Consider the following 26,033-nt stretch of genomic DNA (forward strand, 5'->3'; position numbering starts at 1 on the left):
GGCAGCCCGCCGTCCCCGCCCCCGTCTACGGCCATACCACCCTGAACGCGCCCGATCTCGTCTGATCTCGGAAGCTTAAGCAGGGTCGGGCCTGGTTAGTACTTGGATGGGAGACCGCCTGGGAATACCGGGTGCTGTAGGCTTTTTGCCTCCCGCTCCGCCTTCTCCTTTACTCGCCCGCGGGCGGTGGCCGCCGGCTCCGCCCGCGCCGGGGCCCCGCTGCAGGCCCCTCCTCCTCAGGCCCCTCCCACCACGGCGCACGCGCCGGAGGGGGCGCTCCCCGCCGGCCCGGCCCGCCAGGCGGCCAGAAGGCGGCCCTGGAAGGCAGCCGCACCCCAGACGCCCCCAGGGTGCCTGGCCCGGACCCAGGCTCCGCCGCGGGCCCGGTTGCCGTCACTTCGGCCAGCGAGCCCCTCGACCTGCACCTGGCCGCCCCCTCCAGCGCCCCGCCCCGGGGCCGCCACCTGTGTGCCGGTGGGTGTGTCCCTCCACAGCTCCCTCCGGCAAAAGCCCCGCCCCCCGCCGTGTCGCAGCCGCGGCCGGGTGCGGGAGCGGGATCGAGGGCAGGGGCCGCTTCCCCGGGCCTGCCGGCCGCCAGGGGCGGGCTCCTGAGCTCGGCGGGTGGTGTGCGGGCAAGGGTGGCCTCGCCGGGGCTGAGGGGCCGTGGCGACACGATGGTGGCTCCCAGTGGTTTCGGGCCAGCTGCTGTCGGGCAGGAGGGCCGGCCCGGGCTGCGGCTGGGCGGCGCCTAGCGCCGCGTGGGCGGGCAGGGGCGATGCCCAAGGGACCGCGGGCCCCGGGCCCTGAAGCCTCCGGGGCCACGTCCCTGTGAGCGACGGGCCGGATCTTGGGCGGGGCGCCAAGCGCCGAAAGGTTCGCTGGGTCACGCCCGCCCTCGGCTGGGAGGGGGTGGCCAAACCCTCCGCCTCCGCCACCGCCCGGTACCCGAGACCTCCGTTCCCCCTGCCTGGGCGGGCGACGGGGTCCTGCCGGGGCGGGCTGACCGCCAGGCTGGCGGTGAGGCGCAAGCGCCAGCGAAAGTGGGCCTCAAGAGGCAGCCCGCCGTCCCCGTCCCGTCTACGGCCATACCACCCTGAACGCGCCCGATCTCGTCTGATCTCGGAAGCTAAGCAGGGTCGGGCCTGGTTAGTACTTGGATGGGAGACCGCCTGGGAATACCGGGTGCTGTAGGCTTTTTGCCTCCCGCTCCGCCTTCTCCTTGAACTCGCCCGCGGGCGGTGGCCGCCGGCTCCGCCCGCGCCGGGGCTCCGCTGCAGGCCCCGCCTCCTCAGGCCCCTCGCACCACGGCGCGCGCGCCAGAGGGGGCGCTCCCCGCCGGCCCGGCCCGCCAGGCGGCCAGAAGGCGGCCCTGGAAGGCAGCCGCACCCCAGACGCCCCCGGGGTGCCTGGCCCGGACCCAGGCTCCGCCGCGGGCCCGGTTGCCGTCCCTTCGGCCAGCGAGCCCCTCGACCTGCACCTGGCCGCCCCCACCGGCGCCCCGCCCCGGGGCCGCCACCTGTGTGCCGGTGGGTGTGTCCCTCCACAGCTCCCTCCGGCAAAAGCCCCGCCCCCCGCCGTGTCGCCGCCGCGGCCGGGTGCGGGAGCGGGATCGAGGGCCGGGGCCGCTTCCCTGGGCCTGCCGGCCGCCAGGGGCGGGCTACTGAGCCCGGCGGGTGGTGTGCGGGCAAGGGTGGCCTCGCCGGGGCTGAGGGGCCGTGGCGACACGATGGTGGCTCCCAGTGGCTTCGGGCCAGCTGCTGTCGGGCAGGAGGGCCGGCCCGGGCTGCGGCTGGGCGGCGCCTAGCGCCGCGTGGGCGGGCAGGGGCGATGCCCAAGGGACCGCGGGCCCCGGGCCCTGAAGCCTCCGGGGCCACGTCCCTGTGAGCGACGGGCCGGATCTTGGGCGGGGCGCCAAGCGCCGAAGGGTTCGCTGGGTCACGCCCGCCCTCAGCTGGGAGGGGGTGGCCAAATCCTCCGCCTCCGCCACCGCCCGGTACCCGAGACCTCCGTTCCCCCTGCCTGGGCGGGCGACGGGGTCCTGCCGGGGCGGGCTGACCGCCAGGCTGGCGGTGAGGCGCAAGCGCCAGCGAAAGTGTGCCTCAAGAGGCAGCCCGCCGTCCCCGTCCCGTCTACGGCCATACCACCCTGAACGCGCCCGATCTCGTCTGATCTCGGAAGCTAAGCAGGGTCGGGCCTGGTTAGTACTTGGATGGGAGACCGCCTGTGAATACCGGGTGCTGTAGGCTTTTTGCCTCCCGCTCCGCCTTCTCCTTTAACTCGCCCGCGGGCGGTGGCCGCCGGCTCCGCCCGCGCCGGGGCCCCGCTGCAGGCCCCGCCTCCTCAGGCCCCTCCCAACACGGCGCGCGCGCCGGAGGGGGCGCTCCCCGCCGGCCCGGCCCGCCAGGCGGCCAGAAGGCGGCCCTGGAAGGCAGCCGCACCCCAGACGCCCCCGGGGTGCCTGGCCCGGACCCAGGCTCCGCCGCGGGCCCGGTTGCCGTCCCTTCGGCCAGCGAGCCCCTCGACCTGCACCTGGCCGCCCCCACCGGCGCCCCGCCCCGGGGCCGCCACCTGTGTGCCGGTGGGTGTGTCCCTCCACAGCTCCCTCCGGCAAAAGCCCCGCCCCCCGCCGTGTCGCAGCCGCGGCCGGGTGCGGGAGCGGGATCGAGGGCCGGGGCCGCTTCCCTGGGCCTGCCGGCCGCCAGGGGCGGGCTACTGAGCCCGGCGGGTGGTGTGCGGGCAAGGGTGGCCTCGCCGGGGCTGAGGGGCCGTGGCGACACGATGGTGGCTCCCAGTGGCTTCGGGCCAGCTGCTGTCGGGCAGGAGGGCCGGCCCGGGCTGCGGCTGGGCGGCGCCTAGCGCCGCGTGGGCGGGCAGGGGCGATGCCCAAGGGACCGCGGGCCCCGGGCCCTGAAGCCTCCGGGGCCACGTCCCTGTGAGCGACGGGCCGGATCTTGGGCGGGGCGCCAAGCGCCGAAGGGTTCGCTGGGTCACGCCCGCCCTCAGCTGGGAGGGGGTGGCCAAATCCTCCGCCTCCGCCACCGCCCGGTACCCGAGACCTCCGTTCCCCCTGCCTGGGCGGGCGACGGGGTCCTGCCGGGGCGGGCTGACCGCCAGGCTGGCGGTGAGGCGCAAGCGCCAGCGAAAGTGTGCCTCAAGAGGCAGCCCGCCGTCCCCGTCCCGTCTACGGCCATACCACCCTGAACGCGCCCGATCTCGTCTGATCTCGGAAGCTAAGCAGGGTCGGGCCTGGTTAGTACTTGGATGGGAGACCGCCTGTGAATACCGGGTGCTGTAGGCTTTTTGCCTCCCGCTCCGCCTTCTCCTTTAACTCGCCCGCGGGCGGTGGCCGCCGGCTCCGCCCGCGCCGGGGCCCCGCTGCAGGCCCCGCCTCCTCAGGCCCCTCCCAACACGGCGCGCGCGCCGGAGGGGGCGCTCCCCGCCGGCCCGGCCCGCCAGGCGGCCAGAAGGCGGCCCTGGAAGGCAGCCGCACCCCAGACGCCCCCGGGGTGCCTGGCCCGGACCCAGGCTCCGCCGCGGGCCCGGTTGCCGTCCCTTCGGCCAGCGAGCCCCTCGACCTGCACCTGGCCGCCCCCACCGGCGCCCCGCCCCGGGGCCGCCACCTGTGTGCCGGTGGGTGTGTCCCTCCACAGCTCCCTCCGGCAAAAGCCCCGCCCCCCGCCGTGTCGCAGCCGCGGCCGGGTGCGGGAGCGGGATCGAGGGCAGGGGCCGCTTCCCCGGGCCTGCCGGCCGCCAGGGGCGGGCTCCTGAGCTCGGCGGGTGGTGTGCGGGCAAGGGTGGCCTCGCCGGGGCTGAGGGGCCGTGGCGACACGATGGTGGCTCCCAGTGGTTTCGGGCCAGCTGCTGTCGGGCAGGAGGGCCGGCCCGGGCTGCGGCTGGGCGGCGCCTAGCGCCGCGTGGGCGGGCAGGGGCGATGCCCAAGGGACCGCGGGCCCCGGGCCCTGAAGCCTCCGGGGCCACGTCCCTGTGAGCGACGGGCCGGATCTTGGGCGGGGCGCCAAGCGCCGAAAGGTTCGCTGGGTCACGCCCGCCCTCGGCTGGGAGGGGGTGGCCAAACCCTCCGCCTCCGCCACCGCCCGGTACCCGAGACCTCCGTTCCCCCTGCCTGGGCGGGCGACGGGGTCCTGCCGGGGCGGGCTGACCGCCAGGCTGGCGGTGAGGCGCAAGCGCCAGCGAAAGTGGGCCTCAAGAGGCAGCCCGCCGTCCCCGTCCCGTCTACGGCCATACCACCCTGAACGCGCCCGATCTCGTCTGATCTCGGAAGCTAAGCAGGGTCGGGCCTGGTTAGTACTTGGATGGGAGACCGCCTGGGAATACCGGGTGCTGTAGGCTTTTTGCCTCCCGCTCCGCCTTCTCCTTGAACTCGCCCGCGGGCGGTGGCCGCCGGCTCCGCCCGCGCCGGGGCTCCGCTGCAGGCCCCGCCTCCTCAGGCCCCTCGCACCACGGCGCGCGCGCCAGAGGGGGCGCTCCCCGCCGGCCCGGCCCGCCAGGCGGCCAGAAGGCGGCCCTGGAAGGCAGCCGCACCCCAGACGCCCCCGGGGTGCCTGGCCCGGACCCAGGCTCCGCCGCGGGCCCGGTTGCCGTCCCTTCGGCCAGCGAGCCCCTCGACCTGCACCTGGCCGCCCCCACCGGCGCCCCGCCCCGGGGCCGCCACCTGTGTGCCGGTGGGTGTGTCCCTCCACAGCTCCCTCCGGCAAAAGCCCCGCCCCCCGCCGTGTCGCCGCCGCGGCCGGGTGCGGGAGCGGGATCGAGGGCCGGGGCCGCTTCCCTGGGCCTGCCGGCCGCCAGGGGCGGGCTACTGAGCCCGGCGGGTGGTGTGCGGGCAAGGGTGGCCTCGCCGGGGCTGAGGGGCCGTGGCGACACGATGGTGGCTCCCAGTGGTTTCGGGCCAGCTGCTGTCGGGCAGGAGGGCCGGCCCGGGCTGCGGCTGGGCGGCGCCTAGCGCCGCGTGGGCGGGCAGGGGCGATGCCCAAGGGACCGCGGGCCCCGGGCCCTGAAGCCTCCGGGGCCACGTCCCTGTGAGCGACGGGCCGGATCTTGGGCGGGGCGCCAAGCGCCGAAAGGTTCGCTGGGTCACGCCCGCCCTCGGCTGGGAGGGGGTGGCCAAACCCTCCGCCTCCGCCACCGCCCGGTACCCGAGACCTCCGTTCCCCCTGCCTGGGCGGGCGACGGGGTCCTGCCGGGGCGGGCTGACCGCCAGGCTGGCGGTGAGGCGCAAGCGCCAGCGAAAGTGGGCCTCAAGAGGCAGCCCGCCGTCCCCGTCCCGTCTACGGCCATACCACCCTGAACGCGCCCGATCTCGTCTGATCTCGGAAGCTAAGCAGGGTCGGGCCTGGTTAGTACTTGGATGGGAGACCGCCTGGGAATACCGGGTGCTGTAGGCTTTTTGCCTCCCGCTCCGCCTTCTCCTTTACTCGCCCGCGGGCGGTGGCCGCCGGCTCCGCCCGCGCCGGGGCCCCGCTGCAGGCCCCTCCTCCTCAGGCCCCTCCCACCACGGCGCACGCGCCGGAGGGGGCGCTCCCCGCCGGCCCGGCCCGCCAGGCGGCCAGAAGGCGGCCCTGGAAGGCAGCCGCACCCCAGACGCCCCCAGGGTGCCTGGCCCGGACCCAGGCTCCGCCGCGGGCCCGGTTGCCGTCCCTTCGGCCAGCGAGCCCCTCGACCTGCACCTGGCCGCCCCCACCGGCGCCCCGCCCCGGGGTCGCCACCTGTGTGCCGGTGGGTGTGTCCCTCCACAGCTCCCTCCGGCAAAAGCCCCGACCCCCGCCGTGTCGCCGCCGCGGCCGGGTGCGGGAGCGGGATCGAGGGCAGGGGCCGCTTCCCCGGGCCTGCCGGCCGCCAGGGGCGGGCTCCTGAGCTCGGCGGCTGGTGTGCGGGCAAGGGTGGCCTCGCCGGGGCTGAGGGGCCGTGGCGACACGATGGTGGCTCCCAGTGGCTTCGGGCCAGCTGCTGTCGGGCAGGAGGGCCGGCCCGGGCTGCGGCTGGGCGGCGCCTAGCGCCGCGTGGGCGGGCAGGGGCGATGCCCAAGGGACCGCGGGCCCCGGGCCCTGAAGCCTCCGGGGCCACGTCCCTGTGAGCGACGGGCCGGATCTTGGGCGGGGCGCCAAGCGCCGAAGGGTTCGCTGGGTCACGCCCGCCCTCGGCTGGGAGGGGGTGGCCAAACCCTCCGCCTCCGCCACCGCCCGGTACCCGAGACCTCCGTTCCCCCTGCCTGGGCGGGCGACGGGGTCCTGCCGGGGCGGGCTGACCGCCAGGCTGGCAGTGAGGCGCAAGCGCCAGCCAAAGTGGGCCTCAAGAGGCAGCCCGCCGTCCCCGCCGCCGTCTACGGCCATACCACCCTGAACGCGCCCGATCTCGTCTGATCTCGGAAGCTAAGCAGGGTCGGGCCTGGTTAGTACTTGGATGGGAGACCGCCTGGGAATACCGGGTGCTGTAGGCTTTTTGCCTCCCGCTCCGCCTTCTCCTTTAACTCGCCCGCGGGCGGTGGCCGCCGGCTCCGCCCGCGCCGGGGCCCCGCTGCAGGCCCCGCCTCCTCAGGCCCCTCCCACCACGGCGCGCGCGCCGGAGGGGGCGCTCCCCGCCGGCCCGGCCCGCCAGGCGGCCAGAAGGCGGCCCTGGAAGGCAGCCGCACCCCAGACGCCCCCGGGGTGCCTGGCCCGGACCCAGGCTCCGCCGCGGGCCCGGTTGCCGTCCCTTCGGCCAGCGAGCCCCTCGACCTGCACCTGGCCGCCCCCACCGGCGCCCCGCCCCGGGGCCGCCACCTGTGTGCCGGTGGGTGTGTCCCTCCACAGCTCCCTCCGGCAAAAGCCCCGCCCCCCGCCGTGTCGCCGCCGCGGCCGGGTGCGGGAGCGGGATCGAGGGCCGGGGCCGCTTCCCCGGGCCTGCCGGCCGCCAGGGGCGGGCTACTGAGCCCGGCGGGTGGTGTGCGGGCAAGGGTGGCCTCGCCGGGGCTGAGGGGCCGTGGCGACACGATGGTGGCTCCCAGTGGCTTCGGGCCAGCCGCTGTCGGGCAGGAGGGCCGGCCCGGGCTGCGGCTGGGCGGCTCCTAGCGCCGCGTGGGCGGGCAGGGGCGATGCCCAAGGGACCGCGGGCCCCGGGCCCTGAAGCCTCCGGGGCCACGTCCCTGTGAGCGACGGGCGGGATCTTGGCGGGGCGCCAAGCGCCGAAGGGTTCGCTGGGTCACGCCCGCCCTCGGCTGGGAGGGGGTGGCCAAACCCTCCGCCTCCGCCACCGCCCGGTACCCGAGACCTCCGTTCCCCCTGCCTGGGCGGGCGACGGGGTCCTGCCGGGGCGGGCTGACCGCCAGGCTGGCGGTGAGGCGCAAGCGCCAGCGAAAGTGGGCCTCAAGAGGCAGCCCGCCGTCCCCGCCCCCGTCAACGGCCATACAACCCTGAACGCGCCCCATCTCGTCTGATCTCGGAAGCTAAGCAGGGTCGGGCCTGGTTAGTACTTGGATGGGAGACCGCCTGGGAATACCGGGTGCTGTAGGCTTTTTGCCTCCCGCTCCGCCTTCTCCTTTAACTCGCCCGCGGGCGGTGGCCGCCGGCTCCGCCCGCGCCGGGGCCCCGCTGCAGGCCCCTCCTCCTCTGGCCCCTCCCACCACGGCGCGCGCGCCGGAGGGGGCGCTCCCCGCCGGCCCGGCCCGCCAGGCGGCCAGAAGGCGGCCCTGGAAGGCAGCCGCACCCCAGACGCCCCCAGGGTGCCTGGCCCGGACCCAGGCTCCGCCGCGGGCCCGGTTGCCGTCCCTTCGGCCAGCGAGCCCCTCGACCTGCACCTGGCCGCCCCCACCGGCGCCCCGCCCCGGGGCCGCCACCTGTGTGCCGGTGGGTGTGTCCCTCCACAGCTCCCTCCGGCAAAAGCCCCGCCCCCCGCCGTGTCGCCGCCGCGGCCGGGTGCGGGAGCGGGATCGAGGGCAGGGGCCGCTTCCCCGGGCCTGCCGGCCGCCAGGGGCGGGCTCCTGAGCTCGGCGGGTGGTGTGCGGGCAAGGGTGGCCTCGCCGGGGCTGAGGGGCCGTGGCGACACGATGGTGGCTCCCAGTGGCTTCGGGCCAGCTGCTGTCGGGCAGGAGGGCCGGCCCGGGTTGCGGCTGGGCGGCGCCTAGCGCCGCGTGGGCGGGCAGGGGCGATGCCCAAGGGACCGCGGGCCCCGGGCCCTGAAGCCTCCGGGGCCACGTCCCTGTGAGCGACGGGCCGGATCTTGGGCGGGGCGCCAAGCGCCGAAGGGTTCGCTGGGTCACGCCCGCCCTCGGCTGGGAGGGGGTGGCCAAACCCTCCGCCTCCGCCACCGCCCGGTACCCGAGACCTCCGTTCCCCCTGCCTGGGCGGGCGACGGGGTCCTGCCGGGGCGGGCTGACCGCCAGGCTGGCGGTGAGGCGCAAGCGCCAGCGAAAGTGGGCCTCAAGAGGCAGCCCGCCGTCCCCGCCCCCGTCTACGGCCATACCACCCTGAACGCGCCCGATCTCGTCTGATCTCGGAAGCTTAAGCAGGGTCGGGCCTGGTTAGTACTTGGATGGGAGACCGCCTGGGAATACCGGGTGCTGTAGGCTTTTTGCCTCCCGCTCCGCCTTCTCCTTTACTCGCCCGCGGGCGGTGGCCGCCGGCTCCGCCCGCGCCGGGGCCCCGCTGCAGGCCCCTCCTCCTCAGGCCCCTCCCACCACGGCGCACGCGCCGGAGGGGGCGCTCCCCGCCGGCCCGGCCCGCCAGGCGGCCAGAAGGCGGCCCTGGAAGGCAGCCGCACCCCAGACGCCCCCAGGGTGCCTGGCCCGGACCCAGGCTCCGCCGCGGGCCCGGTTGCCGTCCCTTCGGCCAGCGAGCCCCTCGACCTGCACCTGGCCGCCCCCACCGGCGCCCCGCCCCGGGGCCGCCACCTGTGTGCCGGTGGGTGTGTCCCTCCACAGCTCCCTCCGGCAAAAGCCCCGCCCCCCGCCGTGTCGCCGCCGCGGCCGGGTGCGGGAGCGGGATCGAGGGCAGGGGCCGCTTCCCCGGGCCTGCCGGCCGCCAGGGGCGGGCTCCTGAGCTCGTCGGGTGGTGTGCGGGCAAGGGTGGCCTCGCCGGGGTTGAGGGGCCGTGGCGACACGATGGTGGCTCCCAGTGGTTTCGGGCCAGCTGCTGTCGGGCAGGAGGGCCGGCCCGGGCTGCGGCTGGGCGGCGCCTAGCGCCGCGTGGGTGGGCAGGGGCGATGCCCAAGGGACCGCGGGCCCCGGGCCCTGAAGCCTCTGGGGCCACGTCCCTGTGAGCGACGGGCCGGATCTTGGGCGGGGCGCCAAGCGCCGAAGGGTTCGCTGGGTCACGCCCGCCCTCGGCTGGGAGGGGGTGGCCAAACCCTCCGCCTCCGCCACCGCCCGGTACCCGAGACCTCCGTTCCCCCTGCCTGGGTGGGCGACGGGGTCCTGCCGGGGCGGGCTGACCGCCAGGCTGGCGGTGAGGCGCAAGCGCCAGCGAAAGTGGGCCTCAAGAGGCAGCCCGCCGTCCCCGTCCCGTCTACGGCCATACCACCCTGAACGCGCCCGATCTCGTCTGATCTCGGAAGCTAAGCAGGGTCGGGCCTGGTTAGTACTTGGATGGGAGACCGCCTGGGAATACCGGGTGCTGTAGGCTTTTTGCCTCCCGCTCCGCCTTCTCCTTTAACTCGCCCGCGGGCGGGGGCCGCCGGCTCCGCCCGCGCCGGGGCCCCGCTGCAGGCCCCGCCTCCTCAGGCCCCTCCCACCACGGCGCGCGCGCCGGAGGGGGCGCTCCCCGCCGGCCCGGCCCGCCAGGGGGCCAGAAGGCGGCCCTGGAAGGCAGCCGCACCCCAGACGCCCCCGGGGTGCCTGGCCCGGACCCAGGCTCCGCCGCGGGCCCGGTTGCCGTCCCTTCGGCCAGCGAGCCCCTCGACCTGCACCTGGCCGCCCCCACCGGCGCCCCGCCCCGGGGCCGCCACCTGTGTGCCGGTGGGTGTGTCCCTCCACAGCTCCCTCCGGCAAAAGCCCCGCCCCCCGCCGTGTCGCCGCCGCGGCCGGGTGCGGGAGCGGGATCGAGGGCAGGGGCCGCTTCCCCGGGCCTGCCGGCCGCCAGGGGCGGGCTCCTGAGCCCGGCGGGTGGTGTGCGGGCAAGGGTGGCCTCGCCGGGGCTGAGGGGCCGTGGCGACACGATGGTGGCTCCCAGTGGCTTCGGGCCAGCTGCTGTCGGGCAGGAGGGCCGGCCCGGGCTGCGGCCGGGCGGCGCCTAGCGCCGCGTGGGCGGGCAGGGGCGATGCCCAAGGGACCGTGGGCCCCGGGCCCTGAAGCCTCCGGGGCCACGTCCCTGTGAGCGACGGGCGGGATCTTGGCGGGGCGCCAAGCGCCGAAGGGTTCGCTGGGTCACGCCCGCCCTCGGCTGGGAGGGGGTGGCCAAACCCTCCGCCTCCGCCACCGCCCGGTACCCGAGACCTCCGTTCCCCCTGCCTGGGCGGGCGACGGGGTCCTGCCGGGGCGGGCTGACCGCCAGGCTGGCGGTGAGGCGCAAGCGCCAGCGAAAGTGGGCCTCAAGAGGCAGCCCGCCGTCCCCGCCCCCGTCTACGGCCATACCACCCTGAACGCGCCCGATCTCGTCTGATCTCGGAAGCTTAAGCAGGGTCGGGCCTGGTTAGTACTTGGATGGGAGACCGCCTGGGAATACCGGGTGCTGTAGGCTTTTTGCCTCCCGCTCCGCCTTCTCCTTGAACTCGCCCGCGGGCGGTGGCCGCCGGCTCCGCCCGCGCCGGGGCTCCGCTGCAGGCCCCGCCTCCTCAGGCCCCTCGCACCACGGCGCGCGCGCCAGAGGGGGCGCTCCCCGCCGGCCCGGCCCGCCAGGCGGCCAGAAGGCGGCCCTGGAAGGCAGCCGCACCCCAGACGCCCCCGGGGTGCCTGGCCCGGACCCAGGCTCCGCCGCGGGCCCGGTTGCCGTCCCTTCGGCCAGCGAGCCCCTCGACCTGCACCTGGCCGCCCCCACCGGCGCCCCGCCCCGGGGCCGCCACCTGTGTGCCGGTGGGTGTGTCCCTCCACAGCTCCCTCCGGCAAAAGCCCCGCCCCCCGCCGTGTCGCCGCCGCGGCCGGGTGCGGGAGCGGGATCGAGGGCCGGGGCCGCTTCCCTGGGCCTGCCGGCCGCCAGGGGCGGGCTACTGAGCCCGGCGGGTGGTGTGCGGGCAAGGGTGGCCTCGCCGGGGCTGAGGGGCCGTGGCGACACGATGGTGGCTCCCAGTGGCTTCGGGCCAGCTGCTGTCGGGCAGGAGGGCCGGCCCGGGCTGCGGCTGGGCGGCGCCTAGCGCCGCGTGGGCGGGCAGGGGCGATGCCCAAGGGACCGCGGGCCCCGGGCCCTGAAGCCTCCGGGGCCACGTCCCTGTGAGCGACGGGCCGGATCTTGGGCGGGGCGCCAAGCGCCGAAGGGTTCGCTGGGTCACGCCCGCCCTCGGCTGGGAGGGGGTGGCCAAACCCTCCGCCTCCGCCACCGCCCGGTACCCGAGACCTCCGTTCCCCCTGCCTGGGCGGGCGACGGGGTCCTGCCGGGGCGGGCTGACCGCCAGGCTGGCAGTGAGGCGCAAGCGCCAGCCAAAGTGGGCCTCAAGAGGCAGCCCGCCGTCCCCGCCGCCGTCTACGGCCATACCACCCTGAACGCGCCCGATCTCGTCTGATCTCGGAAGCTAAGCAGGGTCGGGCCTGGTTAGTACTTGGATGGGAGACCGCCTGGGAATACCGGGTGCTGTAGGCTTTTTGCCTCCCGCTCCGCCTTCTCCTTTAACTCGCCCGCGGGCGGTGGCCGCCGGCTCCGCCCGCGCCGGGGCCCCGCTGCAGGCCCCGCCTCCTCAGGCCCCTCCCACCACGGCGCGCGCGCCGGAGGGGGCGCTCCCCGCCGGCCCGGCCCGCCAGGCGGCCAGAAGGCGGCCCTGGAAGGCAGCCGCACCCCAGACGCCCCCGGGGTGCCTGGCCCGGACCCAGGCTCCGCCGCGGGCCCGGTTGCCGTCCCTTCGGCCAGCGAGCCCCTCGACCTGCACCTGGCCGCCCCCACCGGCGCCCCGCCCCGGGGCCGCCACCTGTGTGCCGGTGGGTGTGTCCCTCCACAGCTCCCTCCGGCAAAAGCCCCGCCCCCCGCCGTGTCGCCGCCGCGGCCGGGTGCGGGAGCGGGATCGAGGGCCGGGGCCGCTTCCCCGGGCCTGCCGGCCGCCAGGGGCGGGCTACTGAGCCCGGCGGGTGGTGTGCGGGCAAGGGTGGCCTCGCCGGGGCTGAGGGGCCGTGGCGACACGATGGTGGCTCCCAGTGGCTTCGGGCCAGCCGCTGTCGGGCAGGAGGGCCGGCCCGGGCTGCGGCTGGGCGGCTCCTAGCGCCGCGTGGGCGGGCAGGGGCGATGCCCAAGGGACCGCGGGCCCCGGGCCCTGAAGCCTCCGGGGCCACGTCCCTGTGAGCGACGGGCGGGATCTTGGCGGGGCGCCAAGCGCCGAAGGGTTCGCTGGGTCACGCCCGCCCTCGGCTGGGAGGGGGTGGCCAAACCCTCCGCCTCCGCCACCGCCCGGTACCCGAGACCTCCGTTCCCCCTGCCTGGGCGGGCGACGGGGTCCTGCCGGGGCGGGCTGACCGCCAGGCTGGCGGTGAGGCGCAAGCGCCAGCGAAAGTGGGCCTCAAGAGGCAGCCCGCCGTCCCCGCCCCCGTCAACGGCCATACAACCCTGAACGCGCCCCATCTCGTCTGATCTCGGAAGCTAAGCAGGGTCGGGCCTGGTTAGTACTTGGATGGGAGACCGCCTGGGAATACCGGGTGCTGTAGGCTTTTTGCCTCCCGCTCCGCCTTCTCCTTTAACTCGCCCGCGGGCGGTGGCCGCCGGCTCCGCCCGCGCCGGGGCCCCGCTGCAGGCCCCTCCTCCTCTGGCCCCTCCCACCACGGCGCGCGCGCCGGAGGGGGCGCTCCCCGCCGGCCCGGCCCGCCAGGCGGCCAGAAGGCGGCCCTGGAAGGCAGCCGCACCCCAGACGCCCCCAGGGTGCCTGGCCCGGACCCAGGCTCCGCCGCGGGCCCGGTTGCCGTCCCTTCGGCCAGCGAGCCCCTCGACCTGCACCTGGCCGCCCCCACCGGCGCCCCGCCCCGGGGCCGCCACCTGTGTGCCGGTGGGTGTGTCCCTCCACAGCTCCCTCCGGCAAAAGCCCCGCCCCCCGCCGTGTCGCCGCCGCGGCCGGGTGCGGGAGCGGGATCGAGGGCAGGGGCCGCTTCCCCGGGCCTGCCGGCCGCCAGGGGCGGGCTCCTGAGCTCGGCGGGTGGTGTGCGGGCAAGGGTGGCCTCGCCGGGGCTGAGGGGCCGTGGCGACACGATGGTGGCTCCCAGTGGCTTCGGGCCAGCTGCTGTCGGGCAGGAGGGCCGGCCCGGGTTGCGGCTGGGCGGCGCCTAGCGCCGCGTGGGCGGGCAGGGGCGATGCCCAAGGGACCGCGGGCCCCGGGCCCTGAAGCCTCCGGGGCCACGTCCCTGTGAGCGACGGGCCGGATCTTGGGCGGGGCGCCAAGCGCCGAAGGGTTCGCTGGGTCACGCCCGCCCTCGGCTGGGAGGGGGTGGCCAAACCCTCCGCCTCCGCCACCGCCCGGTACCCGAGACCTCCGTTCCCCCTGCCTGGGCGGGCGACGGGGTCCTGCCGGGGCGGGCTGACCGCCAGGCTGGCGGTGAGGCGCAAGCGCCAGCGAAAGTGGGCCTCAAGAGGCAGCCCGCCGTCCCCGCCCCCGTCTACGGCCATACCACCCTGAACGCGCCCGATCTCGTCTGATCTCGGAAGCTTAAGCAGGGTCGGGCCTGGTTAGTACTTGGATGGGAGACCGCCTGGGAATACCGGGTGCTGTAGGCTTTTTGCCTCCCGCTCCGCCTTCTCCTTTACTCGCCCGCGGGCGGTGGCCGCCGGCTCCGCCCGCGCCGGGGCCCCGCTGCAGGCCCCTCCTCCTCAGGCCCCTCCCACCACGGCGCACGCGCCGGAGGGGGCGCTCCCCGCCGGCCCGGCCCGCCAGGCGGCCAGAAGGCGGCCCTGGAAGGCAGCCGCACCCCAGACGCCCCCAGGGTGCCTGGCCCGGACCCAGGCTCCGCCGCGGGCCCGGTTGCCGTCCCTTCGGCCAGCGAGCCCCTCGACCTGCACCTGGCCGCCCCCACCGGCGCCCCGCCCCGGGGCCGCCACCTGTGTGCCGGTGGGTGTGTCCCTCCACAGCTCCCTCCGGCAAAAGCCCCGCCCCCCGCCGTGTCGCCGCCGCGGCCGGGTGCGGGAGCGGGATCGAGGGCCGGGGCCGCTTCCCTGGGCCTGCCGGCCGCCAGGGGCGGGCTACTGAGCCCGGCGGGTGGTGTGCGGGCAAGGGTGGCCTCGCCGGGGCTGAGGGGCCGTGGCGACACGATGGTGGCTCCCAGTGGCTTCGGGCCAGCTGCTGTCGGGCAGGAGGGCCGGCCCGGGCTGCGGCTGGGCGGCGCCTAGCGCCGCGTGGGCGGGCAGGGGCGATGCCCAAGGGACCGCGGGCCCCGGGCCCTGAAGCCTCCGGGGCCACGTCCCTGTGAGCGACGGGCCGGATCTTGGGCGGGGCGCCAAGCGCCGAAGGGTTCGCTGGGTCACGCCCGCCCTCAGCTGGGAGGGGGTGGCCAAATCCTCCGCCTCCGCCACCGCCCGGTACCCGAGACCTCCGTTCCCCCTGCCTGGGCGGGCGACGGGGTCCTGCCGGGGCGGGCTGACCGCCAGGCTGGCGGTGAGGCGCAAGCGCCAGCGAAAGTGTGCCTCAAGAGGCAGCCCGCCGTCCCCGTCCCGTCTACGGCCATACCACCCTGAACGCGCCCGATCTCGTCTGATCTCGGAAGCTAAGCAGGGTCGGGCCTGGTTAGTACTTGGATGGGAGACCGCCTGTGAATACCGGGTGCTGTAGGCTTTTTGCCTCCCGCTCCGCCTTCTCCTTTAACTCGCCCGCGGGCGGTGGCCGCCGGCTCCGCCCGCGCCGGGGCCCCGCTGCAGGCCCCGCCTCCTCAGGCCCCTCCCAACACGGCGCGCGCGCCGGAGGGGGCGCTCCCCGCCGGCCCGGCCCGCCAGGCGGCCAGAAGGCGGCCCTGGAAGGCAGCCGCACCCCAGACGCCCCCGGGGTGCCTGGCCCGGACCCAGGCTCCGCCGCGGGCCCGGTTGCCGTCCCTTCGGCCAGCGAGCCCCTCGACCTGCACCTGGCCGCCCCCACCGGCGCCCCGCCCCGGGGCCGCCACCTGTGTGCCGGTGGGTGTGTCCCTCCACAGCTCCCTCCGGCAAAAGCCCCGCCCCCCGCCGTGTCGCAGCCGCGGCCGGGTGCGGGAGCGGGATCGAGGGCCGGGGCCGCTTCCCTGGGCCTGCCGGCCGCCAGGGGCGGGCTACTGAGCCCGGCGGGTGGTGTGCGGGCAAGGGTGGCCTCGCCGGGGCTGAGGGGCCGTGGCGACACGATGGTGGCTCCCAGTGGCTTCGGGCCAGCTGCTGTCGGGCAGGAGGGCCGGCCCGGGCTGCGGCTGGGCGGCGCCTAGCGCCGCGTGGGCGGGCAGGGGCGATGCCCAAGGGACCGCGGGCCCCGGGCCCTGAAGCCTCCGGGGCCACGTCCCTGTGAGCGACGGGCCGGATCTTGGGCGGGGCGCCAAGCGCCGAAGGGTTCGCTGGGTCACGCCCGCCCTCAGCTGGGAGGGGGTGGCCAAATCCTCCGCCTCCGCCACCGCCCGGTACCCGAGACCTCCGTTCCCCCTGCCTGGGCGGGCGACGGGGTCCTGCCGGGGCGGGCTGACCGCCAGGCTGGCGGTGAGGCGCAAGCGCCAGCGAAAGTGTGCCTCAAGAGGCAGCCCGCCGTCCCCGTCCCGTCTACGGCCATACCACCCTGAACGCGCCCGATCTCGTCTGATCTCGGAAGCTAAGCAGGGTCGGGCCTGGTTAGTACTTGGATGGGAGACCGCCTGTGAATACCGGGTGCTGTAGGCTTTTTGCCTCCCGCTCCGCCTTCTCCTTTAACTCGCCCGCGGGCGGTGGCCGCCGGCTCCGCCCGCGCCGGGGCCCCGCTGCAGGCCCCGCCTCCTCAGGCCCCTCCCAACACGGCGCGCGCGCCGGAGGGGGCGCTCCCCGCCGGCCCGGCCCGCCAGGCGGCCAGAAGGCGGCCCTGGAAGGCAGCCGCACCCCAGACGCCCCCGGGGTGCCTGGCCCGGACCCAGGCTCCGCCGCGGGCCCGGTTGCCGTCCCTTCGGCCAGCGAGCCCCTCGACCTGCACCTGGCCGCCCCCACCGGCGCCCCGCCCCGGGGCCGCCACCTGTGTGCCGGTGGGTGTGTCCCTCCACAGCTCCCTCCGGCAAAAGCCCCGCCCCCCGCCGTGTCGCAGCCGCGGCCGGGTGCGGGAGCGGGATCGAGGGCAGGGGCCGCTTCCCCGGGCCTGCCGGCCGCCAGGGGCGGGCTCCTGAGCTCGGCGGGTGGTGTGCGGGCAAGGGTGGCCTCGCCGGGGCTGAGGGGCCGTGGCGACACGATGGTGGCTCCCAGTGGTTTCGGGCCAGCTGCTGTCGGGCAGGAGGGCCGGCCCGGGCTGCGGCTGGGCGGCGCCTAGCGCCGCGTGGGCGGGCAGGGGCGATGCCCAAGGGACCGCGGGCCCCGGGCCCTGAAGCCTCCGGGGCCACGTCCCTGTGAGCGACGGGCCGGATCTTGGGCGGGGCGCCAAGCGCCGAAAGGTTCGCTGGGTCACGCCCGCCCTCGGCTGGGAGGGGGTGGCCAAACCCTCCGCCTCCGCCACCGCCCGGTACCCGAGACCTCCGTTCCCCCTGCCTGGGCGGGCGACGGGGTCCTGCCGGGGCGGGCTGACCGCCAGGCTGGCGGTGAGGCGCAAGCGCCAGCGAAAGTGGGCCTCAAGAGGCAGCCCGCCGTCCCCGTCCCGTCTACGGCCATACCACCCTGAACGCGCCCGATCTCGTCTGATCTCGGAAGCTAAGCAGGGTCGGGCCTGGTTAGTACTTGGATGGGAGACCGCCTGGGAATACCGGGTGCTGTAGGCTTTTTGCCTCCCGCTCCGCCTTCTCCTTGAACTCGCCCGCGGGCGGTGGCCGCCGGCTCCGCCCGCGCCGGGGCTCCGCTGCAGGCCCCGCCTCCTCAGGCCCCTCGCACCACGGCGCGCGCGCCAGAGGGGGCGCTCCCCGCCGGCCCGGCCCGCCAGGCGGCCAGAAGGCGGCCCTGGAAGGCAGCCGCACCCCAGACGCCCCCGGGGTGCCTGGCCCGGACCCAGGCTCCGCCGCGGGCCCGGTTGCCGTCCCTTCGGCCAGCGAGCCCCTCGACCTGCACCTGGCCGCCCCCACCGGCGCCCCGCCCCGGGGCCGCCACCTGTGTGCCGGTGGGTGTGTCCCTCCACAGCTCCCTCCGGCAAAAGCCCCGCCCCCCGCCGTGTCGCCGCCGCGGCCGGGTGCGGGAGCGGGATCGAGGGCCGGGGCCGCTTCCCTGGGCCTGCCGGCCGCCAGGGGCGGGCTACTGAGCCCGGCGGGTGGTGTGCGGGCAAGGGTGGCCTCGCCGGGGCTGAGGGGCCGTGGCGACACGATGGTGGCTCCCAGTGGTTTCGGGCCAGCTGCTGTCGGGCAGGAGGGCCGGCCCGGGCTGCGGCTGGGCGGCGCCTAGCGCCGCGTGGGCGGGCAGGGGCGATGCCCAAGGGACCGCGGGCCCCGGGCCCTGAAGCCTCCGGGGCCACGTCCCTGTGAGCGACGGGCCGGATCTTGGGCGGGGCGCCAAGCGCCGAAAGGTTCGCTGGGTCACGCCCGCCCTCGGCTGGGAGGGGGTGGCCAAACCCTCCGCCTCCGCCACCGCCCGGTACCCGAGACCTCCGTTCCCCCTGCCTGGGCGGGCGACGGGGTCCTGCCGGGGCGGGCTGACCGCCAGGCTGGCGGTGAGGCGCAAGCGCCAGCGAAAGTGGGCCTCAAGAGGCAGCCCGCCGTCCCCGTCCCGTCTACGGCCATACCACCCTGAACGCGCCCGATCTCGTCTGATCTCGGAAGCTAAGCAGGGTCGGGCCTGGTTAGTACTTGGATGGGAGACCGCCTGGGAATACCGGGTGCTGTAGGCTTTTTGCCTCCCGCTCCGCCTTCTCCTTTACTCGCCCGCGGGCGGTGGCCGCCGGCTCCGCCCGCGCCGGGGCCCCGCTGCAGGCCCCTCCTCCTCAGGCCCCTCCCACCACGGCGCACGCGCCGGAGGGGGCGCTCCCCGCCGGCCCGGCCCGCCAGGCGGCCAGAAGGCGGCCCTGGAAGGCAGCCGCACCCCAGACGCCCCCAGGGTGCCTGGCCCGGACCCAGGCTCCGCCGCGGGCCCGGTTGCCGTCCCTTCGGCCAGCGAGCCCCTCGACCTGCACCTGGCCGCCCCCACCGGCGCCCCGCCCCGGGGTCGCCACCTGTGTGCCGGTGGGTGTGTCCCTCCACAGCTCCCTCCGGCAAAAGCCCCGACCCCCGCCGTGTCGCCGCCGCGGCCGGGTGCGGGAGCGGGATCGAGGGCAGGGGCCGCTTCCCCGGGCCTGCCGGCCGCCAGGGGCGGGCTCCTGAGCTCGGCGGCTGGTGTGCGGGCAAGGGTGGCCTCGCCGGGGCTGAGGGGCCGTGGCGACACGATGGTGGCTCCCAGTGGCTTCGGGCCAGCTGCTGTCGGGCAGGAGGGCCGGCCCGGGCTGCGGCTGGGCGGCGCCTAGCGCCGCGTGGGCGGGCAGGGGCGATGCCCAAGGGACCGCGGGCCCCGGGCCCTGAAGCCTCCGGGGCCACGTCCCTGTGAGCGACGGGCCGGATCTTGGGCGGGGCGCCAAGCGCCGAAGGGTTCGCTGGGTCACGCCCGCCCTCGGCTGGGAGGGGGTGGCCAAACCCTCCGCCTCCGCCACCGCCCGGTACCCGAGACCTCCGTTCCCCCTGCCTGGGCGGGCGACGGGGTCCTGCCGGGGCGGGCTGACCGCCAGGCTGGCAGTGAGGCGCAAGCGCCAGCCAAAGTGGGCCTCAAGAGGCAGCCCGCCGTCCCCGCCGCCGTCTACGGCCATACCACCCTGAACGCGCCCGATCTCGTCTGATCTCGGAAGCTAAGCAGGGTCGGGCCTGGTTAGTACTTGGATGGGAGACCGCCTGGGAATACCGGGTGCTGTAGGCTTTTTGCCTCCCGCTCCGCCTTCTCCTTTAACTCGCCCGCGGGCGGTGGCCGCCGGCTCCGCCCGCGCCGGGGCCCCGCTGCAGGCCCCGCCTCCTCAGGCCCCTCCCACCACGGCGCGCGCGCCGGAGGGGGCGCTCCCCGCCGGCCCGGCCCGCCAGGCGGCCAGAAGGCGGCCCTGGAAGGCAGCCGCACCCCAGACGCCCCCGGGGTGCCTGGCCCGGACCCAGGCTCCGCCGCGGGCCCGGTTGCCGTCCCTTCGGCCAGCGAGCCCCTCGACCTGCACCTGGCCGCCCCCACCGGCGCCCCGCCCCGGGGCCGCCACCTGTGTGCCGGTGGGTGTGTCCCTCCACAGCTCCCTCCGGCAAAAGCCCCGCCCCCCGCCGTGTCGCCGCCGCGGCCGGGTGCGGGAGCGGGATCGAGGGCCGGGGCCGCTTCCCCGGGCCTGCCGGCCGCCAGGGGCGGGCTACTGAGCCCGGCGGGTGGTGTGCGGGCAAGGGTGGCCTCGCCGGGGCTGAGGGGCCGTGGCGACACGATGGTGGCTCCCAGTGGCTTCGGGCCAGCCGCTGTCGGGCAGGAGGGCCGGCCCGGGCTGCGGCTGGGCGGCTCCTAGCGCCGCGTGGGCGGGCAGGGGCGATGCCCAAGGGACCGCGGGCCCCGGGCCCTGAAGCCTCCGGGGCCACGTCCCTGTGAGCGACGGGCGGGATCTTGGCGGGGCGCCAAGCGCCGAAGGGTTCGCTGGGTCACGCCCGCCCTCGGCTGGGAGGGGGTGGCCAAACCCTCCGCCTCCGCCACCGCCCGGTACCCGAGACCTCCGTTCCCCCTGCCTGGGCGGGCGACGGGGTCCTGCCGGGGCGGGCTGACCGCCAGGCTGGCGGTGAGGCGCAAGCGCCAGCGAAAGTGGGCCTCAAGAGGCAGCCCGCCGTCCCCGCCCCCGTCAACGGCCATACAACCCTGAACGCGCCCCATCTCGTCTGATCTCGGAAGCTAAGCAGGGTCGGGCCTGGTTAGTACTTGGATGGGAGACCGCCTGGGAATACCGGGTGCTGTAGGCTTTTTGCCTCCCGCTCCGCCTTCTCCTTTAACTCGCCCGCGGGCGGTGGCCGCCGGCTCCGCCCGCGCCGGGGCCCCGCTGCAGGCCCCTCCTCCTCTGGCCCCTCCCACCACGGCGCGCGCGCCGGAGGGGGCGCTCCCCGCCGGCCCGGCCCGCCAGGCGGCCAGAAGGCGGCCCTGGAAGGCAGCCGCACCCCAGACGCCCCCAGGGTGCCTGGCCCGGACCCAGGCTCCGCCGCGGGCCCGGTTGCCGTCCCTTCGGCCAGCGAGCCCCTCGACCTGCACCTGGCCGCCCCCACCGGCGCCCCGCCCCGGGGCCGCCACCTGTGTGCCGGTGGGTGTGTCCCTCCACAGCTCCCTCCGGCAAAAGCCCCGCCCCCCGCCGTGTCGCCGCCGCGGCCGGGTGCGGGAGCGGGATCGAGGGCAGGGGCCGCTTCCCCGGGCCTGCCGGCCGCCAGGGGCGGGCTCCTGAGCTCGGCGGGTGGTGTGCGGGCAAGGGTGGCCTCGCCGGGGCTGAGGGGCCGTGGCGACACGATGGTGGCTCCCAGTGGCTTCGGGCCAGCTGCTGTCGGGCAGGAGGGCCGGCCCGGGTTGCGGCTGGGCGGCGCCTAGCGCCGCGTGGGCGGGCAGGGGCGATGCCCAAGGGACCGCGGGCCCCGGGCCCTGAAGCCTCCGGGGCCACGTCCCTGTGAGCGACGGGCCGGATCTTGGGCGGGGCGCCAAGCGCCGAAGGGTTCGCTGGGTCACGCCCGCCCTCGGCTGGGAGGGGGTGGCCAAACCCTCCGCCTCCGCCACCGCCCGGTACCCGAGACCTCCGTTCCCCCTGCCTGGGCGGGCGACGGGGTCCTGCCGGGGCGGGCTGACCGCCAGGCTGGCGGTGAGGCGCAAGCGCCAGCGAAAGTGGGCCTCAAGAGGCAGCCCGCCGTCCCCGCCCCCGTCTACGGCCATACCACCCTGAACGCGCCCGATCTCGTCTGATCTCGGAAGCTTAAGCAGGGTCGGGCCTGGTTAGTACTTGGATGGGAGACCGCCTGGGAATACCGGGTGCTGTAGGCTTTTTGCCTCCCGCTCCGCCTTCTCCTTTACTCGCCCGCGGGCGGTGGCCGCCGGCTCCGCCCGCGCCGGGGCCCCGCTGCAGGCCCCTCCTCCTCAGGCCCCTCCCACCACGGCGCACGCGCCGGAGGGGGCGCTCCCCGCCGGCCCGGCCCGCCAGGCGGCCAGAAGGCGGCCCTGGAAGGCAGCCGCACCCCAGACGCCCCCAGGGTGCCTGGCCCGGACCCAGGCTCCGCCGCGGGCCCGGTTGCCGTCCCTTCGGCCAGCGAGCCCCTCGACCTGCACCTGGCCGCCCCCACCGGCGCCCCGCCCCGGGGCCGCCACCTGTGTGCCGGTGGGTGTGTCCCTCCACAGCTCCCTCCGGCAAAAGCCCCGCCCCCCGCCGTGTCGCCGCCGCGGCCGGGTGCGGGAGCGGGATCGAGGGCAGGGGCCGCTTCCCCGGGCCTGCCGGCCGCCAGGGGCGGGCTCCTGAGCTCGTCGGGTGGTGTGCGGGCAAGGGTGGCCTCGCCGGGGTTGAGGGGCCGTGGCGACACGATGGTGGCTCCCAGTGGTTTCGGGCCAGCTGCTGTCGGGCAGGAGGGCCGGCCCGGGCTGCGGCTGGGCGGCGCCTAGCGCCGCGTGGGTGGGCAGGGGCGATGCCCAAGGGACCGCGGGCCCCGGGCCCTGAAGCCTCTGGGGCCACGTCCCTGTGAGCGACGGGCCGGATCTTGGGCGGGGCGCCAAGCGCCGAAGGGTTCGCTGGGTCACGCCCGCCCTCGGCTGGGAGGGGGTGGCCAAACCCTCCGCCTCCGCCACCGCCCGGTACCCGAGACCTCCGTTCCCCCTGCCTGGGTGGGCGACGGGGTCCTGCCGGGGCGGGCTGACCGCCAGGCTGGCGGTGAGGCGCAAGCGCCAGCGAAAGTGGGCCTCAAGAGGCAGCCCGCCGTCCCCGTCCCGTCTACGGCCATACCACCCTGAACGCGCCCGATCTCGTCTGATCTCGGAAGCTAAGCAGGGTCGGGCCTGGTTAGTACTTGGATGGGAGACCGCCTGGGAATACCGGGTGCTGTAGGCTTTTTGCCTCCCGCTCCGCCTTCTCCTTTAACTCGCCCGCGGGCGGGGGCCGCCGGCTCCGCCCGCGCCGGGGCCCCGCTGCAGGCCCCGCCTCCTCAGGCCCCTCCCACCACGGCGCGCGCGCCGGAGGGGGCGCTCCCCGCCGGCCCGGCCCGCCAGGGGGCCAGAAGGCGGCCCTGGAAGGCAGCCGCACCCCAGACGCCCCCGGGGTGCCTGGCCCGGACCCAGGCTCCGCCGCGGGCCCGGTTGCCGTCCCTTCGGCCAGCGAGCCCCTCGACCTGCACCTGGCCGCCCCCACCGGCGCCCCGCCCCGGGGCCGCCACCTGTGTGCCGGTGGGTGTGTCCCTCCACAGCTCCCTCCGGCAAAAGCCCCGCCCCCCGCCGTGTCGCCGCCGCGGCCGGGTGCGGGAGCGGGATCGAGGGCAGGGGCCGCTTCCCCGGGCCTGCCGGCCGCCAGGGGCGGGCTCCTGAGCCCGGCGGGTGGTGTGCGGGCAAGGGTGGCCTCGCCGGGGCTGAGGGGCCGTGGCGACACGATGGTGGCTCCCAGTGGCTTCGGGCCAGCTGCTGTCGGGCAGGAGGGCCGGCCCGGGCTGCGGCCGGGCGGCGCCTAGCGCCGCGTGGGCGGGCAGGGGCGATGCCCAAGGGACCGTGGGCCCCGGGCCCTGAAGCCTCCGGGGCCACGTCCCTGTGAGCGACGGGCGGGATCTTGGCGGGGCGCCAAGCGCCGAAGGGTTCGCTGGGTCACGCCCGCCCTCGGCTGGGAGGGGGTGGCCAAACCCTCCGCCTCCGCCACCGCCCGGTACCCGAGACCTCCGTTCCCCCTGCCTGGGCGGGCGACGGGGTCCTGCCGGGGCGGGCTGACCGCCAGGCTGGCGGTGAGGCGCAAGCGCCAGCGAAAGTGGGCCTCAAGAGGCAGCCCGCCGTCCCCGCCCCCGTCTACGGCCATACCACCCTGAACGCGCCCGATCTCGTCTGATCTCGGAAGCTTAAGCAGGGTCGGGCCTGGTTAGTACTTGGATGGGAGACCGCCTGGGAATACCGGGTGCTGTAGGCTTTTTGCCTCCCGCTCCGCCTTCTCCTTGAACTCGCCCGCGGGCGGTGGCCGCCGGCTCCGCCCGCGCCGGGGCTCCGCTGCAGGCCCCGCCTCCTCAGGCCCCTCGCACCACGGCGCGCGCGCCAGAGGGGGCGCTCCCCGCCGGCCCGGCCCGCCAGGCGGCCAGAAGGCGGCCCTGGAAGGCAGCCGCACCCCAGACGCCCCCGGGGTGCCTGGCCCGGACCCAGGCTCCGCCGCGGGCCCGGTTGCCGTCCCTTCGGCCAGCGAGCCCCTCGACCTGCACCTGGCCGCCCCCACCGGCGCCCCGCCCCGGGGCCGCCACCTGTGTGCCGGTGGGTGTGTCCCTCCACAGCTCCCTCCGGCAAAAGCCCCGCCCCCCGCCGTGTCGCCGCCGCGGCCGGGTGCGGGAGCGGGATCGAGGGCCGGGGCCGCTTCCCTGGGCCTGCCGGCCGCCAGGGGCGGGCTACTGAGCCCGGCGGGTGGTGTGCGGGCAAGGGTGGCCTCGCCGGGGCTGAGGGGCCGTGGCGACACGATGGTGGCTCCCAGTGGCTTCGGGCCAGCTGCTGTCGGGCAGGAGGGCCGGCCCGGGCTGCGGCTGGGCGGCGCCTAGCGCCGCGTGGGCGGGCAGGGGCGATGCCCAAGGGACCGCGGGCCCCGGGCCCTGAAGCCTCCGGGGCCACGTCCCTGTGAGCGACGGGCCGGATCTTGGGCGGGGCGCCAAGCGCCGAAGGGTTCGCTGGGTCACGCCCGCCCTCGGCTGGGAGGGGGTGGCCAAACCCTCCGCCTCCGCCACCGCCCGGTACCCGAGACCTCCGTTCCCCCTGCCTGGGCGGGCGACGGGGTCCTGCCGGGGCGGGCTGACCGCCAGGCTGGCAGTGAGGCGCAAGCGCCAGCCAAAGTGGGCCTCAAGAGGCAGCCCGCCGTCCCCGCCGCCGTCTACGGCCATACCACCCTGAACGCGCCCGATCTCGTCTGATCTCGGAAGCTAAGCAGGGTCGGGCCTGGTTAGTACTTGGATGGGAGACCGCCTGGGAATACCGGGTGCTGTAGGCTTTTTGCCTCCCGCTCCGCCTTCTCCTTTAACTCGCCCGCGGGCGGTGGCCGCCGGCTCCGCCCGCGCCGGGGCCCCGCTGCAGGCCCCGCCTCCTCAGGCCCCTCCCACCACGGCGCGCGCGCCGGAGGGGGCGCTCCCCGCCGGCCCGGCCCGCCAGGCGGCCAGAAGGCGGCCCTGGAAGGCAGCCGCACCCCAGACGCCCCCGGGGTGCCTGGCCCGGACCCAGGCTCCGCCGCGGGCCCGGTTGCCGTCCCTTCGGCCAGCGAGCCCCTCGACCTGCACCTGGCCGCCCCCACCGGCGCCCCGCCCCGGGGCCGCCACCTGTGTGCCGGTGGGTGTGTCCCTCCACAGCTCCCTCCGGCAAAAGCCCCGCCCCCCGCCGTGTCGCCGCCGCGGCCGGGTGCGGGAGCGGGATCGAGGGCCGGGGCCGCTTCCCCGGGCCTGCCGGCCGCCAGGGGCGGGCTACTGAGCCCGGCGGGTGGTGTGCGGGCAAGGGTGGCCTCGCCGGGGCTGAGGGGCCGTGGCGACACGATGGTGGCTCCCAGTGGCTTCGGGCCAGCCGCTGTCGGGCAGGAGGGCCGGCCCGGGCTGCGGCTGGGCGGCTCCTAGCGCCGCGTGGGCGGGCAGGGGCGATGCCCAAGGGACCGCGGGCCCCGGGCCCTGAAGCCTCCGGGGCCACGTCCCTGTGAGCGACGGGCGGGATCTTGGCGGGGCGCCAAGCGCCGAAGGGTTCGCTGGGTCACGCCCGCCCTCGGCTGGGAGGGGGTGGCCAAACCCTCCGCCTCCGCCACCGCCCGGTACCCGAGACCTCCGTTCCCCCTGCCTGGGCGGGCGACGGGGTCCTGCCGGGGCGGGCTGACCGCCAGGCTGGCGGTGAGGCGCAAGCGCCAGCGAAAGTGGGCCTCAAGAGGCAGCCCGCCGTCCCCGCCCCCGTCAACGGCCATACAACCCTGAACGCGCCCCATCTCGTCTGATCTCGGAAGCTAAGCAGGGTCGGGCCTGGTTAGTACTTGGATGGGAGACCGCCTGGGAATACCGGGTGCTGTAGGCTTTTTGCCTCCCGCTCCGCCTTCTCCTTTAACTCGCCCGCGGGCGGTGGCCGCCGGCTCCGCCCGCGCCGGGGCCCCGCTGCAGGCCCCTCCTCCTCTGGCCCCTCCCACCACGGCGCGCGCGCCGGAGGGGGCGCTCCCCGCCGGCCCGGCCCGCCAGGCGGCCAGAAGGCGGCCCTGGAAGGCAGCCGCACCCCAGACGCCCCCAGGGTGCCTGGCCCGGACCCAGGCTCCGCCGCGGGCCCGGTTGCCGTCCCTTCGGCCAGCGAGCCCCTCGACCTGCACCTGGCCGCCCCCACCGGCGCCCCGCCCCGGGGCCGCCACCTGTGTGCCGGTGGGTGTGTCCCTCCACAGCTCCCTCCGGCAAAAGCCCCGCCCCCCGCCGTGTCGCCGCCGCGGCCGGGTGCGGGAGCGGGATCGAGGGCAGGGGCCGCTTCCCCGGGCCTGCCGGCCGCCAGGGGCGGGCTCCTGAGCTCGGCGGGTGGTGTGCGGGCAAGGGTGGCCTCGCCGGGGCTGAGGGGCCGTGGCGACACGATGGTGGCTCCCAGTGGCTTCGGGCCAGCTGCTGTCGGGCAGGAGGGCCGGCCCGGGTTGCGGCTGGGCGGCGCCTAGCGCCGCGTGGGCGGGCAGGGGCGATG

At 77.1% G+C, this 26,033-nt stretch overlaps 21 non-coding genes and 4 pseudogenes across 21 annotated transcripts; all 25 read left to right on the top strand.

The window, feature by feature from the left end:
- Positions 1-23: 23 nt before the first annotated feature.
- Positions 24-143, top strand: LOC149744917 (5S ribosomal RNA). The gene has a single exon (XR_016390261.1). It is a non-coding gene; the product is annotated as a 5S ribosomal RNA (ribosomal RNA).
- Positions 144-1,075: 932 nt separating this feature from the next.
- LOC149744918 (5S ribosomal RNA) lies at positions 1,076-1,194 on the top strand. Its single transcript, XR_016390521.1, has one exon. It is a non-coding gene; the product is annotated as a 5S ribosomal RNA (ribosomal RNA).
- Positions 1,195-2,127: 933 nt separating this feature from the next.
- On the top strand, positions 2,128-2,246 carry LOC149744919 (5S ribosomal RNA). The gene has a single exon (XR_016389677.1). It is a non-coding gene; the product is annotated as a 5S ribosomal RNA (ribosomal RNA).
- A 933-nt stretch (positions 2,247-3,179) lies between these two features.
- Positions 3,180-3,298, top strand: LOC149744920 (5S ribosomal RNA). The gene has a single exon (XR_016389678.1). It is a non-coding gene; the product is annotated as a 5S ribosomal RNA (ribosomal RNA).
- A 933-nt stretch (positions 3,299-4,231) lies between these two features.
- On the top strand, positions 4,232-4,350 carry LOC149744921 (5S ribosomal RNA). The gene has a single exon (XR_016390522.1). It is a non-coding gene; the product is annotated as a 5S ribosomal RNA (ribosomal RNA).
- Positions 4,351-5,283: 933 nt separating this feature from the next.
- Positions 5,284-5,402, top strand: LOC149744922 (5S ribosomal RNA). Its single transcript, XR_016390523.1, has one exon. It is a non-coding gene; the product is annotated as a 5S ribosomal RNA (ribosomal RNA).
- Positions 5,403-6,335: 933 nt separating this feature from the next.
- LOC149744923 (5S ribosomal RNA) lies at positions 6,336-6,454 on the top strand. Its single transcript, XR_016390524.1, has one exon. It is a non-coding gene; the product is annotated as a 5S ribosomal RNA (ribosomal RNA).
- A 933-nt stretch (positions 6,455-7,387) lies between these two features.
- LOC149744924 (5S ribosomal RNA) lies at positions 7,388-7,506 on the top strand (annotated as a pseudogene).
- A 934-nt stretch (positions 7,507-8,440) lies between these two features.
- Positions 8,441-8,560, top strand: LOC149744925 (5S ribosomal RNA). Its single transcript, XR_016390262.1, has one exon. It is a non-coding gene; the product is annotated as a 5S ribosomal RNA (ribosomal RNA).
- Positions 8,561-9,492: 932 nt separating this feature from the next.
- Positions 9,493-9,611, top strand: LOC149744926 (5S ribosomal RNA). The gene has a single exon (XR_016390525.1). It is a non-coding gene; the product is annotated as a 5S ribosomal RNA (ribosomal RNA).
- Positions 9,612-10,544: 933 nt separating this feature from the next.
- On the top strand, positions 10,545-10,664 carry LOC149744927 (5S ribosomal RNA). Its single transcript, XR_016390263.1, has one exon. It is a non-coding gene; the product is annotated as a 5S ribosomal RNA (ribosomal RNA).
- A 934-nt stretch (positions 10,665-11,598) lies between these two features.
- On the top strand, positions 11,599-11,717 carry LOC149744928 (5S ribosomal RNA). Its single transcript, XR_016390526.1, has one exon. It is a non-coding gene; the product is annotated as a 5S ribosomal RNA (ribosomal RNA).
- A 933-nt stretch (positions 11,718-12,650) lies between these two features.
- Positions 12,651-12,769, top strand: LOC149744929 (5S ribosomal RNA; annotated as a pseudogene).
- Positions 12,770-13,703: 934 nt separating this feature from the next.
- Positions 13,704-13,823, top strand: LOC149744930 (5S ribosomal RNA). The gene has a single exon (XR_016390264.1). It is a non-coding gene; the product is annotated as a 5S ribosomal RNA (ribosomal RNA).
- A 932-nt stretch (positions 13,824-14,755) lies between these two features.
- On the top strand, positions 14,756-14,874 carry LOC149744931 (5S ribosomal RNA). The gene has a single exon (XR_016389679.1). It is a non-coding gene; the product is annotated as a 5S ribosomal RNA (ribosomal RNA).
- Positions 14,875-15,807: 933 nt separating this feature from the next.
- Positions 15,808-15,926, top strand: LOC149744932 (5S ribosomal RNA). The gene has a single exon (XR_016389680.1). It is a non-coding gene; the product is annotated as a 5S ribosomal RNA (ribosomal RNA).
- Positions 15,927-16,859: 933 nt separating this feature from the next.
- Positions 16,860-16,978, top strand: LOC149744933 (5S ribosomal RNA). Its single transcript, XR_016390527.1, has one exon. It is a non-coding gene; the product is annotated as a 5S ribosomal RNA (ribosomal RNA).
- A 933-nt stretch (positions 16,979-17,911) lies between these two features.
- LOC149744934 (5S ribosomal RNA) lies at positions 17,912-18,030 on the top strand. Its single transcript, XR_016390528.1, has one exon. It is a non-coding gene; the product is annotated as a 5S ribosomal RNA (ribosomal RNA).
- Positions 18,031-18,963: 933 nt separating this feature from the next.
- On the top strand, positions 18,964-19,082 carry LOC149744935 (5S ribosomal RNA). The gene has a single exon (XR_016390529.1). It is a non-coding gene; the product is annotated as a 5S ribosomal RNA (ribosomal RNA).
- A 933-nt stretch (positions 19,083-20,015) lies between these two features.
- On the top strand, positions 20,016-20,134 carry LOC149744936 (5S ribosomal RNA; annotated as a pseudogene).
- Positions 20,135-21,068: 934 nt separating this feature from the next.
- LOC149744937 (5S ribosomal RNA) lies at positions 21,069-21,188 on the top strand. Its single transcript, XR_016390265.1, has one exon. It is a non-coding gene; the product is annotated as a 5S ribosomal RNA (ribosomal RNA).
- Positions 21,189-22,120: 932 nt separating this feature from the next.
- On the top strand, positions 22,121-22,239 carry LOC149744938 (5S ribosomal RNA). Its single transcript, XR_016390530.1, has one exon. It is a non-coding gene; the product is annotated as a 5S ribosomal RNA (ribosomal RNA).
- A 933-nt stretch (positions 22,240-23,172) lies between these two features.
- Positions 23,173-23,292, top strand: LOC149744939 (5S ribosomal RNA). Its single transcript, XR_016390266.1, has one exon. It is a non-coding gene; the product is annotated as a 5S ribosomal RNA (ribosomal RNA).
- A 934-nt stretch (positions 23,293-24,226) lies between these two features.
- LOC149744940 (5S ribosomal RNA) lies at positions 24,227-24,345 on the top strand. Its single transcript, XR_016390531.1, has one exon. It is a non-coding gene; the product is annotated as a 5S ribosomal RNA (ribosomal RNA).
- Positions 24,346-25,278: 933 nt separating this feature from the next.
- On the top strand, positions 25,279-25,397 carry LOC149744941 (5S ribosomal RNA; annotated as a pseudogene).
- Positions 25,398-26,033: the final 636 nt, after the last annotated feature.

Source organism: Delphinapterus leucas, chromosome 19, assembly GCF_059928025.1.
Source record: "Delphinapterus leucas isolate spDelLeu-1000000601 "Yukka" chromosome 19, BTC_Dleu_Yukka2, whole genome shotgun sequence".
Classification (NCBI taxonomy): domain Eukaryota; kingdom Metazoa; phylum Chordata; class Mammalia; order Artiodactyla; family Monodontidae; genus Delphinapterus; species Delphinapterus leucas.